The 23,331-nt window shown below is 44.5% G+C and overlaps 1 protein-coding gene across 8 annotated transcripts in view; it reads right to left on the minus strand.

Moving 5' to 3' along the window:
- LOC105469958 (nicotinamide nucleotide adenylyltransferase 3) overlaps nucleotides 1-22,979 on the minus strand; it is a 115,992-nt gene extending 93,013 nt beyond the window's left edge. For 2 of the 8 annotated variants that reach the window (XM_011721608.3, XM_071091014.1), the window contains exon 1: nucleotides 22,664-22,978. The gene's annotated coding sequence lies outside the window, so the exon portion shown is untranslated. Of the gene's footprint in view, nucleotides 1-22,663 lie in introns of all 8 variants that reach the window. The other 6 variants (XM_011721609.3, XM_011721607.3, XM_071091013.1 and 3 more) reach the window with 4 other exon arrangements.
- Between the last annotated feature and the right edge of the window lie 352 nt (nucleotides 22,980-23,331).

The raw sequence follows: 23,331 nt of genomic DNA on the forward strand, positions 1-23,331 counted from the left end.
TGCCCTCTGACCAGTGCTTCTGCTACTCCCTCTTGTCCCTCAGTGTCCAGGAGCTAGTAGAGTACAGGGCACACGCAGAGTCTTACACTGGGACAGCTCCCAAAACTATCATGCTCACTATGTCTTATGAATGAGATCCTTCAGGCAGGATTTGCACTTGGCTCCCCTTTATTTCCCTGTGGATAGGAGCATGAGAGGTACCTGATTAGCTGAAAAGCTACGCATTTGGCAATTAACCTTCAGATAAAAATAAAGTCAACTTCAAACCAGGGGACTGATTTAAACGTAAACAGTGTGTCCCTACTGACCCATGAGGCTGGAATTGACTCCGAATAAGGATGGTGATGAAAAATGAAGCCACTGGCAGACATGCCCATTCACTGGCAGGCCTGTGGGCCCACTAGGGAGAGAGAGCCCGACGCTGGGTTACAGAGCAAAGGCAAAAGTGAGAAAACTTGCTTTCTGGGCTCACAATTGATTCATTAATAAAACTGACCTCCTTTAGATGCCGAAAGCATTTGTGTGCCCTTCAGTACTTCTAACAATATCACAAAAATAAGATGCAAAGCAGCAAACACATTGCTGTCCTGATTATGGTACAGAGGCAAAACTATTATGTTTCTAGGGCCAATTTTGCCTTTGATGTGAAAACTGGGCAGGCCTAACTCATGATCCACCCTAAGTCTATCAAAAAAATGAACATAGACACAGAGGACCCAACCAGCCCAGTTGGCTGTGGAATGCATTATAGGATTTATGTTATCAATGACTCTATGTCATAACTGTGCTTTTCAAAGACAAACTTTAAAATGGTTTCAAAGTCCTTGACTGCCATTAATAATCCCTTCATTCAGCAAACATCAAACAGCAGCTACTATGAGTCAGGCAGTATGCCAGAACAAGGGAGACAGAAAGACACACCACAGTCATGCCTAGAGGCTCACCTGTCTGTGCTGGTGGGAGGTAGAAAGGCTAAGGATGGTCACAGCCCAGGGTGGTAAGAGCTGGCACGAATGGAAACAGAGGGAGCCCAGGTGGACAGAGGAGAGCCCTCAGCCCAGTCAGGTTAAGAGGGGGATGCTAGGAAGAAGTAACAGATGTTTTGAGTTTTGAAGGATGACTAGGAGTTAGGCAGGTTAATGAGTTTGGAAGAGAAAACAGCATTTGCAAAGGCCTGGGAATGTGAGAAACCATGGAGCATGGTGAGGCAGTAGCAGGGTCAACAGAGTGGCTAAGGTGCATGGGAGGCCTGTGCCAGCTTGCCAAGGGCCTTATGCTCTATGTTGACAAGGTCAAACTTGATCCTGACAGTGGTGGCTGGTAAGCTTCTGCATGGTTTTATGCAGGACAGTGATCAATCTATAAGTGATTACCTGAGGGTCCGCTGAACAAGCTGAGAAGCTCTCAGGGATGCTTTCCTTTATTCACTGCTCCTGAGGCAACAGCAACTTAAAAGCCTCATTAGCAGGCAGGTCTCCAACTAACAAGTAAGCCTGCCTTCCCTTCCGTAATGCACTCTCTTTGAGGCCACAGCTACTTTCAATTGCATTCTAATTTCAAGAAGTGATAAACATATGCTCATGTTTCCATTTACAAGTTTTTGATTATCAGCCTGGCATTGTAGCTGCAAATTACCCATTTTCTATTATAATTATTTTTACTTCACTAGATGAAGAAGAAGAAGCATTTCTAAATTACTAAAGTGCCCGAGCCACAGAGGGAGGGAAGTAGTAAGCACTGCTGCATCTTTTGCCAATGGCAATATAATAGCAAGAGTTTGAAAACTAAAATGTAAGCTTGTGGGATGTGTTAGACCAGGCCTTCCAGATGGGCACATTTGCTCAGTGTGATTATTTACCTAAAACCTGGCTGGACTGCAGCAAACCAGAGATGAGCTGAGCTGGTAGCAGAATTGCTGCTTTTGAGGGCTTTCCAAGAGTAGCTCCTTGAAAACTGGGCTGCTTTATGTGACTGGCCATCCCCTCATGTCCTTGGGCTCTAAATCTTGCTTTTTCTGCTTCTAGCAGGAATTTTAAAAGATTAGAATGTCACTAACTCAGATGCAGCCAAGCAACTACAATGTTTGGTAATATGACTGAAATCCAGCCATGCTAACTTGCATCACCACCTCTCCTAAACAAGACCCATGGCAGGGCCATGTCTGGCTGCCTTTCTGCCCTGGTCAGGGGTGACTGGGGATGGGGTTGAGGACAAACCTTGGTAATTAATGAGTAGGACGCAATGAATTCAGGTCACTGGCTGAAGTGAAAAGGATTCTATCATGCAGAGTTGCAGACCTATTGGCAGCTTAATGTCGCATTTAATTGGCATGTAACATTAACTGACAGAGTAGCATGTAAATGAGATCACAACCATGGTTTTGAAGGTCCTATTGGTGGCTTTGTTCTAAAGTGCAGCTCAAATGAGCTAAACAGTTTTGTTATTGTGATGACCATCCAAATTCCTAACATCTTCCATGTGTGACTATGCTCAGTCTTGGGAAAAGAGGCATGGAGGATATACTCTCTGCTCTTACAGAACTCATTTTAGTGGTGCAGATATGGAAAAACAACAAGCAGCTCCTTAAATACTCAAAATGCCAGCACTTTGGGAGGCTGAGGCAGGCAGATCACTTGAGGTTAGGAGTTTGAGACCAGCCTGGGCAACACAGTAAGACCCCCATATCTACAAAATTGTTTTTAAAAAACAGCTGGATGTAGTGGTGCATGATTGTAGTCCCAGCTAGTTGGGAGGCTGAAGTGGGAGGATCTCTTGAGCCCAGGAGGTTGAGGCTGCAGTGAGTCATGGTTGTGCCACTACACTCCAGCCTGGGTGACAAAGTGAGACCCTGTCTCTAAAACCAAACAAAAACCAAAATGCTATTTGTGGTAGAAAACTGAAAGTCATAACATTGTAGCTATAGGAATTCCAAATCTTATTAGTTTTACATTTTAAACCTTCATGGATGGCAATAATAAATCAAGCATGACAAATCAATAATAACTAAAAGTTAATATACTATTTACTAGGTGCTTTTTAGGTCTACTAACTCATATTTTGGCAGTACCTATACTGTGCCTGTAGCTACACTTCTATCTTTAATATTTGCAAACACTGCAGACATTTGCAGAGAAGTGCTATCATCTTGTTTCTGATGGGGACACAGAAGCTCTGGGCTCCATCCCAAGATGTGGTACTAGGAAATACAGGCAAGTTCAAGCTCCTGTAGTGAAGGGCCAGCCAGGCCATTTCACTCCCCACTGCTTTTAGATGGGCAGAAACTAACAGGAGCCCTGACTGAGCCCAGTCGGTCCCTCCATCCAAGCCACAAGATCTTTGGTATTCAAGATGGGCTCATTCATTTTTGTAGGAAATAAATGTAATCAGCATATTAACTATCCTTTAGACATCAATGATAACTTCTTCCCTCAAGAATAAATTGTTCTCCTTCCTGGGTATCTCAAGATCTTTGCCCAAGCAAAGGAAGGAAAAACAGGTTAGTGCAGCAGGTGTCAGAAATTACTCTTTCTTCAGTAGCAAAGGCAATGGGGCCTCCACTTAAGGTTCAACAGGGGTGTGTCTTAGGAGGTGTGCAGTGGGGTGTGTGCTGTGGCTGTTGCCGGTGTGTGTTGCAGTGGTTGTCATACAGAAGCACACGCTGCGGTGGGGTGCTGTGGGGGCTTCTGTGGTGGGGAGTCTGCCATGGAGGGGTTGGATGGGGGACATGCCTATAGATGTCTCATGGGGAAGTGTGCCATGAAGGTGGGGTGAGGGTGGGTGACAGGAGAGCCATGCTGCACGATGTGTTGTGGAAGTCATGTTGTGGAGGATAGATCATAGGGGTATTGTATGGAGGATATAGCATGGGAATGTGCCATGAGGGTACACTGTCGGGGGTTTTGCTATGGGAGGGTATCACGGTGGGTGTGGTGTAGTAGTGCTGTGGGAGTGTGTCATGAGGTGCAATGGGCATGCTGTGGGATTGTGCTGTGGAGATATGTCATGAGTGTGCTGTGGGGCTCCCTAGAGAGCTCCCTCCTACCAGGCCTGAGAATGCCATTCTTGCCCACTGGACCTGCCCAATCCCCAAAATGGTAAGTGCATGCCCCAGGAACCCCACCCACACTCTACCCCCAGCCTTCACATTCTCTGGTCTCCGGGTAGCCAGTGGACATCAGGGGTGGCATGTTTTGGGGTTCTGCTGGTTGAAGGAGCTCGGGAAGCACCCCTCTCTGTGGTAAGGCTCAGGTAGTATTTGCAGGCCACATCTAACATAGCTTCTGCAGGGCTCCTTTCCCAGAGCTCACTGCCCAGCTAATCTACCCTGGGATTCCCCAAGATACAACATAAGTGAAAGGAAGGAAGTACCCTTGGCATTCTCCTCCTGCAGTGGGGCCCAGCACTGAGGAGTCTAGGCTCAGAGTCCTCTCTCCCAGTGCAGAGGCTTCTCTTAAGGACCCTGCCCTCACACTCCCAGCTCATCGCTCCAAGCCTCTGGCCCATTTGACTTCTGCGAGGAGCCATCTCCTAGCAAGACCCTCTAGGGTGGCAAAAACTCAAGAACACAGACGTGCAGATGAAGTACTTGTTTGTTTTGAATGTATGCAATTTCCTCCCAAACTTTATTATGAAAGAGTTTAAAACGTGCAGCAAGGTCAAAATAATTTTAAAGTGAACATCTGGATATCCACCACCTAATTTCTACCATTAATATTTTACTGTTTGTTTTATCATATATCTACCCCTCTATGTATCTGGCAACCCTGCTTATTGTTTTTGATGCCTTTCAAAGTAAGTCGCAGACAGCAGCATACTTATTTCTAAACACTTCAGCATACATGTTATTAACCAGAATTCAGTATTTGTTTAGCATTTTTTCCTTTCTTTGAACATACAATGAAATGCACAATCTTGAGGGCATCATTCAATAAATTTTAACAAATGCATGCACCGTGTAACTCTAACCCCTCTCAACATACAGAACATCTCCCTCACCCTGAATGTCCCCTTGGGTCCCTTCTCACTCAATCCCTCTGTACCCCTCCCTCAAGCAGCCACTGTTCTAAGTTTTTCCACCATACACACATTTTGCCTCTTTCAGATATAAATAGAATCACACTGTCTGGTCTTCTGTGTCTGTTTTACTCAGCACAATGTTTCTGAGGTTCACTCACATTGTTCTGTGTGTCAGCAGCCTGTTCCTTTTCATTGCTGAATGGTGTTCCATTATTTGGCTATACCACAGTTTATCTGTTCTCCTATTGATGAATTACCTTTTTTGTAATTAAAGATTATCACTGATTCGAGGCTATTCCGTAACACAGTTGCACTCACTAGCATTCGGACCTGTTTGTCTTGCTGAGGAGATCAGAGGTGCTCAAAGTTAGCACAGCCCTCTGGCCTATGGGAGTGTATGAAGAACATAAATAGTGCATTTTATCACCTTTGTGATAGAAGATCAGAAAGCACAGTTCTAGAGTAGAGACTCCCCAAGTGTGATGGAATACAAGACAATTTCAGGTAAGAACTTAAAAATGTCAAATGATAATATATTTGTTTTTACAACTATGCCCCATTTATGGCCTGTGAAACTAATTTTCCTACATGCAAGGGATACATGGTTTGCTTTTTAAATATATATGTTTACATAACAGAAAAGCTGATTTAAAGAAAAATATTAAACAAATATACGGGGGGAGCAAAGATAAGAAAAACCTCATGAGGCTTGCAAGCAGGCATTTGAGGTGTGGCAAACATTCTTGAGCAATGGTTGTGAATCCTGGATGCACATTAGAACCAGCTGGGAGCTTTAAAAATCCCCCTGGCCTGGGTCCCACAACCCAAGCCTTTCATGTAATTGGTCAAGGTACATCCAGTCATCGATAGTCTTTAAAAGCTCCCCAGGTGATTCTAGTATGCAACGTAGGATGAGAAACATTTTGGAAAGTAGTAATTTTCAAAGACCAGCAGTATCAGCATCACCTGGGTGCTTCTAGAAATGCACGTTTTTATATCCCACTCCAGATCTTTGCAATCAGAAATCAGGGCTGGGGCCCAGCAACTTGGGTCTTCACAAGCCCTGTGGGTGGTTCTATTTCTTGAAGTTTGAGACCCATTGCTTTAGAGGTGGATGGGAAAAGTCCAAAAGGCCACTGCTGCCTCCCGAGACTGAGGTCTCCACCACTGTGGTACTTCTCCAGCCAGTGTCAACTAGGTCTGCCTGGTCTAGCTTCTGGGAAGCACCTCTCCTCCTGAGTACAGAGAGGATGGGGGCGTGCCAAGTGGTGAGCAGTTGCTGGCCAGTGACCAAAAGGATGACAACCTATGGTCCATCGAGAATTAACCTCAATCCACAAACCAGTTAATCAGCCCTCAGAAAATCGAGTGTTGACTACAATTTTATTTTCACTATGATTTTTGTTTATCAGTGACCTCCTTCCACTCCATTACCCTTGTTAATTGAGAATTGACTACACAGTTAAAATGAATGTTTCCTCCACTAACAGAGCTGTACCAGATTCATCTCAAAGTCCCTCACAGCTCAAGAAAATGTGATGAGTCTGCAGATATATTGATCTTATACAATTCATTTCACCAAGAATTTATGAAATTACCACTAAGGTCACCTGTTATGTGTTCACATGTCCAAAGGCTTATAGGAAAGAAATGGAGTTTTATCTGAGGGATAATATTGTATTTAGAGAGCTAAACCAGAACTTGGGCAAAACCTGGCCTCCTGATTAGCAGTGATGTCTCTATTAAAAGATACTCAATATAGTTCTTCAGATTTGGTAAAGTCTTTGGAAATATTGTTACCTTACAGTGAGAGAGAAGATAAGGTAACAACAAACACTCCAAGGGCTGCTCCTCTTCACCGGCTGGCTATTTTGATAAGAAAAAATACAAAGTAAGAGGAGGCTAAGGGGAGATCAAAAAATCTGGTTATTCCAATGCTAAGTTTGAAAAATGAACTTTCAGGTAAAACCAAAAAGAATTTGCTAAAGAAAACGTGCTGGGGAATCTGAAGTGACATATGCAATGCCTATTAAGTAGTATGTACCATGAGATATTTCACAAAACACCATGTTCCTTTTTTTGTATCATAATACAGTAAAGGAATACCACCACCACGAAGGAAAAACCCGCCCACCTGTTTGTGGAAGGACAGTCGCACACCATAAGGAATCTTTCAATGGTCAGGTAGCATAAAAGACTCAGCCAACTGTTTCTTATTTGCTTGATTGCAGATTGACTATAAAGAGCTCAACAAAAGCACCTGTGCAATGGGGCGAACTAAGAATCAAGTCTGGTGATAAGGCTTTCTTGAGCCTGTTCCCAAGATTTGCCCTACCATGGGCAAGGCACCTAGTGTAGGGCTGTGTCTACTTCAGCCTAAGACTAAGTACATCCTAGTACTCAGTGAATGACTTAAAAAAAATTTGTTATGGAAAATTACAAACATATAGAAAACCAGAGGGCTGGGTGTGGTGGCTCGTACCCATAATCCTAGCACTTTGGGAGGCTGAAGTGCAGGGATCACTTGTAGCCAGGAGTTTGAGACCAGTCTGTGTAACACAGCAAGACCTATCTCTACAGGAAATTTAAAAAAACGTAGCCAGGTGTGTTGGTGTGTGCCTGTAGTTTCAACTACTTGGAGGTCCAGGTGGGAGGATCTCCCAGGCCTCCTTCCAGGAGCCAGTGAATGCCAGTTGTCTCTCTTCTCCTACCTGGTAACCAGCTTTGTCTAAGAGGCTGGATCTGGAGTCAGATGAACCTAATTTGTAATTCTGGCTCTGCCATGATGGGCTGTTTGACCTTGAGCAAGCTGCCTGACCTCTTAGAGCTTCTATCTGCTCATCTGTAATATGGGGGATAGAGACCTGCCTCAGTGGGTTGTCATGAAGATTATATGAGACAGTGACATAGGCTATCCCAGAGTGCCTGGCCCATAGTAAACTCATTAAAGTTCAGTTGCTAACGCTGGGGGTAGCAGTAATAATCTTTAAGGCCATGAGAGTAGGCAATAGCATTAGGGTGATGGCCAGGCAGAAGCTCAGGGGTCAAAGAGAGGCCCACATGCTACCAAATCCTCAAGGTGGGCTCCTAGCTCCTGCTTCCTCTGACGTACAGTGGTGCTGCTGGAGATGGAAGTGCTGAAGAATTGGAGGAGGAAGGCCTTGCTGACTCTAGGAGCAGAGAGGTTCTCCAAGGGTGCCTTTGGCCACCCATTGGGCCATCTGGTGTCTCCTATTGGCCTCTTAGTAGTCCTGTGCCTTACCACAGAGGCACAGACTTTGGTTCTTCAGACACCCGCCCATCAGCTACTCTCCCTTTGCTCTCTTTTAATGACCCCCCAATCAATATGACTATTTATGAAGCATCTACTATGTTCCAGGATCTTTTCTGGGTAATTTTCAGACATGATTTTCCTGACTGTAAATGCCAGGCTTTTGAGGGAGGCACGGCTATTCCCCTTTACAGGTGTATTCCTTTCCTATTGCTTTTGTAACTACCCCAAGCTTAGTGGCTTAAAACAACACACATTTATTATAGTTCTGGAAGTCAGAAGTCCAAAAGGGGCTAAAGTTAAGGTGTTGGCAGGGCTGTGTTCCTTTCTGGAGGCTCTGGGGGAGAATCTATTCTTGTCTTTCCCAGCTTCCAGAGGCTGCCACATTCTATGGCTCCAGCCTCCCTTCCATCTTCCAAGCCAGCAATGGGCAGTCCAGTTTTTCTCATGCTGCGTCTCTCTGACTCTCCTGCCTCCATCTTTCACTGACAAGGACATTTGTGATTAGATTGGGTCCACCTGGATGGTCCAGGATATTCTCCTTATTTTAGGGTCAGATAATTGGTAACTAACTTTATCTGCATCCTTAATGCCCCCATGCCACAGAACCTAACACATTCACAGATTCTGGGAATTAGGATGTAGACATTTGGAGGGCCATTATTCTGCCTATCTCACAGTGCTCAGAGAAGCAATGGTGCTTACTCAAAGTCACACAGCTATTAAGCAGTACTAGACTCCAAAGTTAGATTCCAGGATCTCAAACCTAGCTGTGCTCCTGCTACTTCGCTGTGTGAATCTGGGCCACTTAACTCCTCTGGCCTCAGCTTCCTCACCTGTAAAATAAAACGGCAGTCGAAACACTCTCTAAGAGTCCCTCCAGCAGCTAGTTCATAGCCTTCTGAGCATCTGGGCCTCCCTCAAACTATACACATGACCCGAAGTCAGGACCCTACTGAGCCCTCACCTGATCTGTCCACACTGACCCCAGCTCAAGTACTGCCCATGAAAGGAGGAGATGTAGACTTATGGTCACAGCAAAGACTTCCTTTTCTCCCTGGCTGGAATTTTCTGAAGCTTTTGTTCTGGGAAGCTTGGAAACATGGATTTAAGAGCACCTGACTGTCTTCACCCCAACACCCTCCAAGCATACCACACAAATCTAGAGTCAACTACTGTGTTTTTTCCCCCGAATTCCCAGCTTAGAGGGAAGTAAGGATTAAGGTCTCTTTGTGCAATGAAAAGAAAAACAGAAGGTGAGAACATCAGACAGTAAACACATAGAAATGTGAAGACTTGTTTGTTGAGAGTTCCCAAACTAAGGCATTAAACATTTTTTAATGCAATTTTTTAAAGCACTTTATATTACAGAAAATACCAAACATAAATGAAAGTAGAGAGATTAACATAGGAACCCTTTCTTAACTCAGGTCTAGCATCCCGAAGTTAGATACTCTTTACAGTCTGAAATTCAAATTTTGAATCACCATCCCTGGTAGGCAGCTCCATTGTGTGGTCCTGCAACACCTTCATTTTCAAAACTGCTAGACTATGATTCCTCATGATTCTGAAAAGTCTGTCAATCAAGACGGCTAGAAAACTTCAACTATCTGTGAAAAATGAGTGGCCCAGGAGCCATGATTCCTGAAGAACAAATCAGTTCCTCTTTCAATAGGGATACTGGAAAAAAAGAGTGTCTTCTGAGACAAGGGGCTATAAACTCCATGTAAGCCTGGAACTGCTATCTTCCCTACCTTAAAGAATGAAGCCAACTCAGCGGTAACAAGAGATGAAAGACGGAGAAGGTGAGATTCCTAGCACCATCATCTAGCTGATAACCTGGACCCAGCTGTGCCTGATTCCCCAAAACGCTTCTATTATGTTAGCCATACTCCTAATTTTGCTTAATCTAGCTTCAATGAAGTTTCTCTTCCTTACAATAGAAAGAATCTTGAATATAAGCCATCCCAGAAAGCCTTCTTTAAAGCAGTGAGCACAACTGTCAATCTTTCTTGTGAAAATTAGAATTTTGCCTCCTTAATTTAACAAAACAATTTATATTTCTTAAAGAATACATCTCCTAGCAAAAATAACAGAAGACTGAGATTTAAGAATACTTCCTTGACAAAGGAGAATTCTATTTTGCTGGATTTTTATCAGGACAGCAATTTTTCAACAATATCTTAGTACTACTAATGTGATGACCACCACCTGCACCCTCCCCCACAATAAGCTCCTGCTGGTGCTATTTTTGAACAGGACAAGCTGTCAGGGAGTAGTTCTGGGCTGACCTGGGAGACTCTACAGAAACTAGGCTTCGGGCTGCAGTCTTCTGGGATACAGCCTGTAAACGAAGCCAGGCCAAACAGGGTAGAACCAGATTCCAGTTTCAGTGACAGATTGAGGAAGAAACACACAGGCCTTAAGTGGTACCTGCCACTGAGAAATGCAGTTACAGATGCAATAAAAGGAGGTGAAACACAGGCCCCCGAGATACCTGTACTCATTCACCTCCCTCCCTCCTTCTTCCCTCCTTGGCACAGACCTCCTCAGCAAAGTGTGGACACAGAGCGCCCTATGCTAGGCAGTATGGAAATAAGTTACAGTAGCCACAGTGCCTAATCTCTAGCAGCCATGGTCTGGTGAAAGGAGACATGGTAAGTGCCATGACAGAATGAGGTATAAGGCACTGTGGGAAGAGGATGACCATGTTGGCTTGAGCTCTTGAGGAAGGCTTCCTAATTCTCTCCTATGAAAGATGGCATGTTATTCACTGCAGCGTTGTCTGTAATGGTAAAAAAATTGGAAACTGCTCAGTGCCTACCCATAGAAAACTAATTTAGTGATCTCAGGTAAAGCCCACAATAGAATACTATTCATTTGTAACAGGAGAGAGAGAGAGAGAGAGAGATCAAGATCTTTTTGTACTGATAAGTCATCTCCAGAATTATTTTAAGTGAAAAAAAAGCAAAATGTGGGACAGTGAGTATGAAATATTCTTTTATATAAAAGAGTGAAATATCAAAATATCTATAAACTCTTAAAGCATATAAAAATATAGCAGTGATTGTCTATGGGGAGGCAAATGTAGAAGCTATGAGATGACAGAGAATATTTTCATTGAATATATTCATATTTATTTTTCTTAACTTTTGAATCATGTAAAAATGTTGCCTATCAAAAAATTTAATAAATAAAACGGAAAGCTTCTGTGGCATTCCAGGTGGTTCTCAGAGGAGTAGTCAGACATGTTGGAGACCTGTGGCAGGATGTATTTTCCAACCCATGCACAACAGCATGCGCTGTCCATAAGCTCTTCTTACAATGGGACGGTGACATGCCTCCCATAGTCAGGAGGGTCTATTCCGTCTCCCTGAAGATAGGCAGGCCAGAAAATATGGCAAAAGTGATACTGTGAGACTTTTGAGGGTAGACCGTAAGAGGTGACCCAGCTTCCACCTGGTCCTCCAGGGATACCTGTTCTTAGGACCCAGCTGCCATGCTGTGCAGAAATCTAGACCACCTGATGTGCCATTCCAGCATCCCAGTGGAGGCCCCAGCTGCCAGCCACCATCAATTGTCAGTCACTGAATGAGAAAGACTTTTAAACATTATTTTGAGTTGTGTTAATATTTGTGTTAATATTTTGAGTTGTGTACATAATAATTGTACATATTTATAGGGTAACTTGTGATATTTTGCTACATGCATACAATGTGTAATGATGAGGAAATCCATAACCTCAAACATTTATCATTTCTTTATGTTGGGAACATTCCAAATCTTCTCTTCCTGCAATTTAAAAATCTACAATAAATTACTGTTAACTATTGTCACCCTATTGTGCTATCAGACACTAGAACTTACTCCTTCTAACTGTACATTTGTACCCATTAACCAACCTCCCTTTACTGTACCCACCTCACCCCTCCCCAACCCTTGCTACCCTCTGGTTACTATCATTCTACTCTACCTTCATGAGATCAACTCTTTTGGCTCCCACATGAGTGAGAACATGCAATAATTTTCTTTCTGTGCCTGGGTTATTTCACTTAACATAATGTCCTCCAGTTCCATCCATGTTGCTGCAAATGACAGGATTTCATTCTTTTTATGGCCAAATAATGTATCATTATGCATATAATACCATGTTTTCTTTATTGATTGATAGAATGGTTGGCATACTGATGGACATTTAGGTTGATTCCAAGTCTTGGCTATTATGAATAGTGCTACAATAAACATGGGAGTGCAGACATCTCCTCAATATGCTGATTTCCTTTCTTTTGGGTATATACCCAGCAGTGGGATTGATCATTTGATTGGTCTACTTTTAGTTTTCTGAGGAACTCCCATACTGCTCTTTATAATGGTTGTACTAAGTTATTTAATACATTCTCATTAATGATATAGTAGCGTTGCTCTTTTTCTTCATCCTTGCTAGCATTTATTTTTTTGTCTTTTTGATAATAGCCATTTTAAATAGGATGAGATGACCTCTCATTGTGGTTTTGATTTGCATTTCCCTGATGTTAGTGATGTTGGGGATGTTTCATATGTCTGTTGGCCATTCATATGTCTTCTTTTGTGAAATCTCTTTTGGATCATTTGCACATTTTAAAAAATCAAAATATTTGGGCTTTTTTTTTGTTATTGAGTTGAGTTCTTTACATAGGCTTGTTATTAATTCCTTGTCAGATGGACAGTTTGCAAATATTTGCTCCCATTCTCTAGGTTTCTCTTGAGTGAGAAAGCCTTTGGAGTGGGTCCAGCCTCAGACCCCCTCTAACTGCCTCTGAATGAGACCCGGAGTGAGAACTGCCTAGTTGAGCCCAGTCAACCCCCAGAATTGCAAGAGATAATAAAATTACAGTTTTGTTTTAAGTTCCTAAATCTTAACCCACAGTTCTTCGTTCGTGTGCTTGTCTTACACTTGATCTTCCAAGACAGAAGCCTTCTGACAAGCCCATAATGGTGTATGTATGACTTCAAGGAGGTAGCGGAAACAATCCGAGAGGGGCAAGTATTTAGTCAGCCTTGTGCAAGAGGAAATAGTCTAGAACAAACAAAACATGCTGACTCTGGATGCCTACAGGAGCTACATGAGAAAGCATCCAACAGGCTGCTGGACACAGATGTCTGGCTTATAGGGAAAGGATGTGATAGAGATAAGGATATGAGAGGTATCTATATAAAGGTAATGGTTAAAAACCAGGTGTGTGAATGAAATTATCCAGGTGTAGTGTACAGGCAAGAGGAACCCAAGGGAAGAATCTTGGGGATGCCCCACTAAAAATGCCAGCACAGGAAAGGGAGCAGGTAGAGAAGTCAAAGAAGAAACAATGAGGGAAGAGAGAAGAAAGTCCAAGAAAGAACAGTTCAAAAGGTGGGGCACGGTCTGAGATATCACATGTTGCACTGAAAATGTGGACAGAGAAAGCCTGTAAGATTTGGTAATGTGAAGGTCACTGGTGACCTATAGCAGAGCAGTCTTCCTGAGGGTAGGAAAAGAAAATCAAAATCTCAATGCATTTCCGTTAATACAAATGACTTCAAACAAACTCTGTAAGAGAGAGAACAGCAAATAATTTGGGGCTTCCTGTTTTATCTTCTTAGCAACATTAGAGGAAATGAAGAAAGAAAATCAAAATGCACATGATAGAAGGAAAAAAGGAAGGGAGACAGTCAGTCATTGACAAATAGAATACCTACCATCTGTATAACAGAGAGGTGGCTCAAAAGGCACGAGGTGGTCAAACCAGCTGCCTCTTGAATTCATCTTGAAAAAAATTTTTTTGGAAGGGAGACTATGAAAACTTCCTTTGTTGACCATTCCCAGAAATGGCAGGGACAAGTACAATGGTCATCTCAGTCTTTATGGAATGCATCTTGGACCATAACTTAAAAGGAAATGACTTCATTTACCTAAAACACTAAGATCTTGAATTCTTTCTACACAAATCTAAAATGCCCAGAACTCAAAGCATATGAACTTTAACCAGTAAACCCTATTGAACTTGCTACATAATTTACAATTTTAAATCATTTCTTGGAGTATGGCCTTCATTTGTAGTGACAAATATTCCAATAGACTTAATAAATACATAGAGAGTGTTTCTAGAATCTGCATTATGCCCCAAATTTCTGCTGCTAGTCCTCTTCTATGCATGGCGGAGAAAAGCATATAAAATGGACTGGGGCGCTGGGTGCAGTGGCTCATGCCTGTAATCCCAGCACTTTGGGAGGCCAAGGCAGGCAGATCACTTGAGCCTTGCAGTTCAAAACCAGCCTGAGCAATATGGTGAAACCCCATCTCTACAAGATACAAAAAAAAATTAGCCAGGTGTGGTGGTGCATGCCTGTAGTCCCAGCTACTCATGAGGCTGAGATGGGAGGATTGCTTGAACCTGGGAGGCGGAGGTTCAAGTGAGTGCCAATATCGTGCCATTGCACTCCAGCCGGGGCAACAAGTGAGACCCTGTCTCAGGAGAAAAAAAAAAAAAAAAGAATTGGGATCCACAAAACTATAGAGTGAATTAAGTTGAAATGTCAGCACAACCATATAGTATGCCTTGTTTGTGAACAGATATTTTAATGAAGAGCTTGACTTCCACTGACAGCATCTCTATCTCTTTGCCTGAGTGTTTTACCTGCTGACTGGAACCTGCCAGAAGAACCTGAGAATTAACTTCCCCTAAGGAACAAAGCTAAAGCAGTGACTGACAGAAATGGCATGTGTACGTACACCCAGCCCCCAGCCCCATGATGGCATAACTCTGAGATGGTTCTATGCTGGCTCTGGAGATCCCCATCAGGATTAAAGCCCAGCTGCCCCTGCTGGTCATGGCTGCTTGATGGTACAAAAAAAATTAGCCAGGTGTGGTGGTGCATGCCGGTAGTCCCAGCTACTCATGAGGCTGAGATGGGAGGATTGCTTGAACCTGGGAGGCGGAGGTTCAAGTGAGTGCCAAGATCGTGCCATTGCACTCCAGCCGGGGCAACAGAGTGAGACCCTGTCTCAGAAGAAAAAAAAAAAAAAAAGAATTGGGATCCACAAAACTATAGAGTGAATTAAGTTGAAATGTCAGCACAACCATATAGTATGCCTCATTTGTGAACAGATATTTTAATGAAGAGCTACTGAATCTTTAATTGGAGATGAAGTGATGGTACACTTCCCTAGCTCATTTCCCACCATTTTGCTAGTGCTTCCTGGGGTCCACTCTCAAATGAACTACTCAAACTCAAGTCCTTGTCTTGTGTTATGATTTCCTAATATTTAGCCAATTGATTGAGTTTAATTTAGAACATACCATTGGCCATGCACTAGGCTTTGGCCAGGATTAGGTAGCAAATAATACACAGATACAAGGCCGTCACAGTGAGAGTTGGCAGTGTACACATAATATCCAGTTCCTGAGATACTAGAATACAATGCCTGCAAGACAAGAAGCCAGAATGAGACAGGGCTACCCTAGGCAATTGCTAACTGTGTGCGTTGGGTTGCGGGCAGAGTTTGCTGAAATGTCACCAATAAGGCCTCTGAAGGCTGCAATTCCAAATTCCTCCTTCCTCCCACACTACTGGGGACCAGGAGAGGCAGTGGCCTTCTGTAACTTAAAAACCCTGAGAATTCAAGTCTACAGGGCCAGGGTGAGCACATCTGCAGGCCGTTCAGCCAGGAACCCAGATTGTATCCCCGGACTGGAAACCTGGAAACAGGGAGCCAAACCTGGCTTTAACATTCTTTTTGATTGGATGATTTAATTTAGGATAAGGCCACAAAGGTAGTGCCCTGAAATTACAAACTGAAGAAAGATCATTGTTTAATTTGGCTGATTTTAAGATTTTAAAATAGTTATAGGAATAATAAAACAATATAGAAAGCTTGATATATGAAAAAGGTTATCCATAATTCCCCTGTTCGTATGTAACTCTTATCCCCTTAGAGGGTTCCCTTGAAGGCTGTTTTCCTAAATATGTCTGTTATGTAATGGCATTCTGTTCCCAGAGCACGTTAAGGTTTCCCATGTGACTAATCTTCATATTTTTAAGTACTACATAATATTCCATCAGCCTGTCGTTCTGTAATTTGTTCTCCTGCTATACTGTATATTCAGATCACTTCTAAGTTTTCACCATTACAAATAATGATGCAGAGAGCATTTTTATACAGTGGCTCCTCTACTTTTCAGATTATTTTCTTAAAGCAGAATCTCAGAAGCAGCCAAGAGGTAGCAGCATTTCAGTGACACCTGAAACAGGCAGCTCCTATACTTTTATCATTGATGGTCCTTTGATTATTTACAAAACACAGCATGAGTAACAGACAGTGGTATCCTTTCTCTCACACACAAAAAAATTAAGACAAGAATGATCAAGAGCATCATACAAGTTACATAGAAGAAGGCCAGATGGGAAATTAAAAGCAAAGCAGTCTTTGTTACTAAGTATAAGGTTTGTGCAATAAACCTATTACTGATCTTTAAAACGAAGATTTGAAAGTGAGTAATAATTCCAAGTTAGACTCCTACACACTAATTCATGTAACAGGCATTCTGCCCTAATGATCACTGGCTCACAGAGAAGCTTCCAGCCTTCTAAAGGTTTCTCTTGACCTGACCTGGTGTGATTCCCTCACTCACACTGACACTCATTCACTCCCATCTGCCGCTTATTGAGCCCAAATTCGGGTTGGTTTGCATCACATGTTTTCATCATTCTTTTCCTTTATGGTTGTAAACCTTTCAGCGAGCAGCCTGGCTGATAGCAGAGCCACTGATGACAGTGGTTAGGATGCAGTCAGGCTGAGCCATGCTTGTCAGCCTTGCTCCATACTCTCCTCTTTCCAGAACACTGTGACAAGTGGGAAGGAGCAGAATCAAGGCTCTAACCCCTACACACCTGCCTTTAATATGTTAACTCTGCTTCTGCAAGGCAGTTACAACCTCCACCCTGGGCTGTGTACTGCCTTGACACTTCATTTTTATAAGAGAAAGCAAAGAAAGGGGGTGTGCTGATGGAAGGGGGAAGGCAGGAAGAAGATTGGCTCTAATTTAAAATCATCTTAGGAGCTCTAAAAAGTTCCAGGTTGACTGATGGACACATTTACTCCTCAAAACCCTTTTCATAAATATCCACCACTTAACATGTACTTTCAAGAGGCATAAATACTGTCAACGTGTCAGCCTTTATGAAAGGGAGATTTCCAGAACCACTTCTTTTCTCCATGGCTAAGAGCCACACGATTACAGTCCTATTATAGCTATACCTTGAGAATATAGCCCTTCCCCACCAGTCTGGGCAAGGCAGGCAAACTCACCCCACTAAGAGTAGCATGGAGGCCTTTTCAATCTCTGTGCAGTGATGCATCCTTCTTTTGCTGCAGAGAAGATGGCAGCTCATCTCTGGTGATAAGGTCTACATCTGAGACTGGTAGGGATTGGAGATGTATTTTGTCAACAGCTCTGGCCAAAGTAACTCTCTAATAATATTCAAGTATGGACAGAGAATGTTTCCTGAGACTGGATCACATCTTATTTTGAAGAGGCCTTTAGTGTGATTGTCTCCCTGTCTCAGTGGAAATGAATGGGTTTTGAAGGCAAGCATGGTGCCCCTCTGGAGAACTGCTGGTTCCTCACGAAGGACTGTGCTGGCATGGCATGGCTCTGCATGGGTAGGATCACTGCCAGCTCACCCTGCCACAGCTGCACACGGATGAGTGGGCCCACCTTTCTGGACAACAGTAGTCAGCAGTGCCCTTCTTTCCTCTCAGCAGACCACTAGCCACAACATTATCAAATCTATGCCAGAGCCTCAGCCTGGTGTGCCCAGGAGTATCAGAGAAGGAGGAAACAAATAGGCTCTCAGGTGGACTCTGTCACTCAGAAGGGAAAAGGCTCCAGTGTCCATGCCACCAGATTTACCCCCAGATGAGCTGGATCCCTGTTTGCTGCTGCTACCCAAGATGAGATGTATGACAGTGAGAACCGCAGTACCCCACCAGACAACACCCGAGGAGGAGCTCTGGAAGCTATAAAGGGGTAAGTGAATTGGATCACAGCATTATTCTCCCATTTGGAAGCTGAAGCACAGTTGTTTTTAAAAGCATACATTCTCAGTAGGATGACCTTGGCAGCATACACCATTGCTTACCAGGATTTACAGAAAAATATCATCCAGTGGTCTTCAAGGGTGTATGAAAAAATGAACATAACCCTCCGTCCAACACTTTGGGCCCCTCTCTCTCTAGTGATACTGACTATATTTCTCTATCTTTCTCCCTTCCACATACGGCCCTGACACACCAGGCTCCTCCTTCAGGAGAGTTAACCCAGTTTAAAATGTGTTGCTCTATGTGTGTTTATGTGCTTAATTCTATTGTTAAATCTGTCTCATGATGTGTGCGGACTCCATGAGGGTCAGGACTACATCATTTTGACTCACTGCTCGAATCCCCAGGACACTGCTTGAAGTATTTGTAGAAGAAAGAAAGGGAGGAAGGAATAAAGAGAGAGAGAGAGAGAAAGAGGACAACGTGCCAGGCATGCTGCTGAGTACAGGCAACACTTGGTCCAAAGCTGCGGAAGTGCTCACAGCCCATCAGAGGAGCTAATTCAGCATGGCCAGAGAAGGGCAGGCCGACAGGCACCCACTGGTACTATGGGAAGGCTGAGGAGGGATTCAGGAAGGCTTCCCAGGCATTCTGGATTTAGGGGCAGCTCTGGCCAGAGGCAGGGACAGCAGAGAGGCACAGGGATGCAGACCAGGCCTTCCCCCGGCAGGAAGGCAGACCAGACACAGCACTCCTGGGTGGAAAGAGCAGACAGTGCTGACTGCCAGACGCATGGTCACCCGCATCCCAGGCACTTCCACCTAAAACCTATTATAAAGAATCTTAGTTTTCCCTGGAGCTGATTTCTCAGATTCTCTCTAGCAATAGAATGCCCTTCTATTCCTAATTCCTAGAGTAGCACGTGGGTCTACGTGTATGTGGGAGAAACAATGATGAAGGAATCATGAGTCCACTGCGGTTTGCTAAATACCATCATGCAGAACTGCACAGCTAAACCAATGGGGCAGGAGCTGCCATCCTGAGGCCTGCCCCGCAAAATGCGATCTGTCCATCTTTACTGGGGAACCATGAGAAACGAGCAAAGACAGACACTGGTGAGGACAAGCCACTTTATTTAAGAGCTTCGACAGCCCAAAGTGGTTTAACATAGATGCATGGAAGATTTATTGAGATGATAAAATACCTGAACTTGAAAGGCACATAAATTATAATTTGCAGGTTTTTTTCTTTTTAAAATTTCATAGTCAAGTGCTTTAAGTAATGAATGAAATGCACATAAAGTTGATTTCATTTCACACAAGCTGTCTGGTTAGTGTCTGCAGAGTGCCTTTGCTTCCAGGTGGGACTGAGTTCAGAATCTATACCACCCATCTGTGCCTACGGCCTTCAGTTTCCTTATCACAGTGGAGATCATTGGGAAGATGAATAAATATAATAATAAGGCAGCCATTATTGACAGGGCACTTACCATACTACACGTTGTACACTGAGGTCAGTGCCTCATATGCTTATCTTGCTTAATGCTCCTAACATCCCTATGAATTAGCTACAATGATTCTCATTTTACAGATGTAAAAACAGGTTTAGAGCACTTTGGTGATACACGGGAAAGTCACACAAGCAATTTTATCTGCTTACAAGACTATGGTGTTCACCACGAAGCTGCGACATACATGAAACTGGCCCTCAGCAAATGCTTAAATACATTAGTTATCTTTCCTTACCTTCCAATTCCTTTTAAACACACACACACACACACACACACACACACGTGCACAGATACAGTGAAAAATCTGCCTCGGGTTTTTGTTCACTTATTTGTTCATTACTGATTCATGCCTTTTTGGCCTGGTACTCTACTGGGTGCAAAGTTTGCAAAATTAGACTCCATAGCTCCCAGATCAAAGAGCCAGACCAGTCTCAGGCAGTTACCATGCTCAAATGGATGGCAAGGGTCTGCAAGGAGCAGTGGCAGCCCCCTACAGGGAATCCCCACTCAGCCATCGGTTAGAGACACATCATCAAAAAGACCATTTTAGACCTTTTCAACCCTAGTTTTACCCAACTTTTGCTATGCTTTCTTTGGCCTGAGTCTACGAAGACACTCAAACTTCAGGACTTCCTGACAGTGCAGCTGCCCAGGAGGCCCTTTATCACACAGAACACCCCTCTCTGCTGCCAGGCTCTTGCTTTATGGCAAAACCACTGCAACAGATAATCTCACTCCCAACTAATCACCCTGCACAGTTCCTCATACCGCCTCCACTCCTATCCCTCTCCTGCCGCTGCCCTGTTTTGTTTCATCAATTTTTGTCCAGCCTAAGGAACGATATCAATAGTTATAGTAGTAGTATCCTCCTACATGTCAGGCACTGCTGTATGTATTTTAGGTCCTCAGTAAATCCCCATAATAACCTTCTGAGGTAGACAGTACAACTATGCATATTTTAGTTCATTCAGGAGAAGTAAAGGGTAGGAGTTAATATTTCTTCAGGGCCAACTATATGCCAAGCACCTGTTAAGGCTGCACAATCCTCATGACTCACATGGTGAGTGAGCTGCCCAGGGTCAGTCACAGAGCTGGGAAGTGCCAGGTCTGTGACCACCAAGCCTGGAGCTTCCCTTCTTATGGGCTGGCACCCTGCTGTGGTCTGAGAGGGGAAAAGAGAGGCTGCACAACGGCTGCCCTCTCTCCTCTTCCCTCCAGCGCCCTCTGTTAACATCTTAACTGTTCTTTTTTACCACTCCCCACAAATGGTGCCAGACTCCTGCCTCATCTGGGTTCCCCCACTCTCTGGGCCTCTCAGTTTTCATAGAGCACTTCCTTTGTCTACATCAATGGTGTGAACAGAGCCAAATAAGAAATTAGGATCATTTGAGCCAATAAAATACAGTGAGCAGCTGACAGGTGTTTCCTGAAACCTAAAATGCTCTCCCAAATCCATGGGGTCTCAAGGTCTGATATGTCCTCAGCAAGGTACCAGCATAGTTGCTGCTTCTGGGAAGTCTTCTGTCCAGTTTTAGGGGTGACACCAAAAGCTGAGAACCACCAATGAAATTCAGGAAGTAACTGATGCTCAGTGGAGCTGTGTGAACCATACCTTCAGGGGCTCCTGGGTGGCTTTATGAGAAATGTGCACCTGGCCAAAAATAGAGAAGCTTTCCCCTGCAAGGCCAGAGGGTCACACCCCTTCCTCTGGGTTCTGCCAGGATGGAACAGTCACTTTATTTCACCTGGCCCACCCGACATGGGCTCCAGAAGGGCAGGGACCCTGACTGATTTCTCTCTGAATCCTCAAAGTGGGTGCCAGTTAAATGTTTCAAGAATGAACAACTAAACCAGTCATCGTTTTAGAGAATAGCCTGTTTGAGAGATTCTACTCAGAACTACTTATTTGATAGAGGAAGAAACAGGACTCAAGGAGAGGGGAAGTGACTTTGCTGAGAGGCAGGCACACTGTGTTCAGTCCAGAACAACATCCAGCCTTGGATATTTAGTGCTGAGTAACATCCAGCACCCATCATGCGGTGCTAAGTCATTTACATTCACCATTTCCATCCTCAATGGGTAGAACAGTCCCATTTTACAGAGGAGGAAGTTAAGGTGAAGGAACTTGCTTTCTCCCCAGCTCTCTGCAGGCCAGCCCCACCGACCCTCCTTTCCTCAAGCCACATTCTCTCTCAACAAAATGAGTGTGCTCTGTTGTTCCCCGCGCGGGAATTCTCTAAAGTTTTAGTTCCAGCAGCCTTTGTAGCTGGGGGCCCTGATAAAAGCTCTCCAGCACCCTAGACTTTCAGTCTTCATAGCTCTGACTACAGTTTTAACGTTCACACTTGTTTGCATAGATATCCATTTGCTGTCGGTCTCCCCCCACTGGACTGTGACTGTGAGTGGGGGACGGCACCACGTTTGTCGGCCTGCCACTGTAACCCCAGCACTTAGCTCAGCAGCGGGCACTGAGTGGCACACGTTATCTGTTAGACACCGTGCTTATATTTTTAACCTTTGAGTGCACGAGTGCTAAAGGTGGGATCCGAACCCACGTCTCCGGGGCTCTGGTCATAGCCAAAGGGGTGCTGGGGGTTAGGTTGATAGCTGCAGTGAGAACCAACCGCGCGCAGAGGCAGCGCGGAGCTGTGCCCCGGTTCGCTCGACTCCCGGTGGCTCCGCACTCCACCGCCACCTGTCGCCCCAGCGGGGACTCCCAGGACTCCGTTGGGGGCCTGGAGTCAAGAGGGTCCTGACGTTCAGCCGCGATCCAGGTCCTAGCGGGCTGACGAGGGGCCCGGGCTGCGCTTACCTGCTATTCGCAGGGCTCAGCAACGGCGCTCGGCGAGTCTCGGGGGACTGCGGGACACTGCGGGGGACTAGGGGACCTGCTGGGCCTAGCGGGGGCTGTCGGTCAGCGCGCGGCCCGGCGCCCGAGGTCCGGGAGGGAACAACGTTTGGTCTCGGTACTCAAGCCTGCCTCCGGCCCGGGTAGCCTCGGGTCTAGACCGTCTAGTACCCGAGCTGGAGGCGGAGCCTAAGGCTAACGTGACCTCGCGCTCCCTTGGCGGCCCAGGGCGGAAGGTGTCTGAGGCAAACAGATCTGCGCCCCGCCCCCTCGCTGGGGCGGGCCCTAAGGAGACCCGGCCCTGGCCCCGCCCCGGGTCCCTAAGCCCCGCCCCCTCCCCGTCCCCGTCACCGCCCGTTGGCTCCGCACCGCCAAGGCTCTTTTGTATTGCGTGCGTGTTTGCTTTTTATTTTCCTGTTTTGTATTCTGTTTGTTTTGTATTTTTATTTAATTTTCTTTTAAAAAAAATACACGAAAGTAACGCCCACTTACTTATTACGAAATAAAATTATTTCATTTCTTATAATGAAAGCAACAGGCCACCTCTCCCTCCCATCATAGCTCTTGTTAACAATTCCTCTGTTCATTTCTTCTGGTGGTCACCCGCTTGTCGCAAAAAATAAATAAATAAA

This window comes from Macaca nemestrina, chromosome 2 (assembly GCF_043159975.1).
Source record: "Macaca nemestrina isolate mMacNem1 chromosome 2, mMacNem.hap1, whole genome shotgun sequence".
NCBI classification, from domain to species: Eukaryota; Metazoa; Chordata; class Mammalia; order Primates; family Cercopithecidae; genus Macaca; species Macaca nemestrina.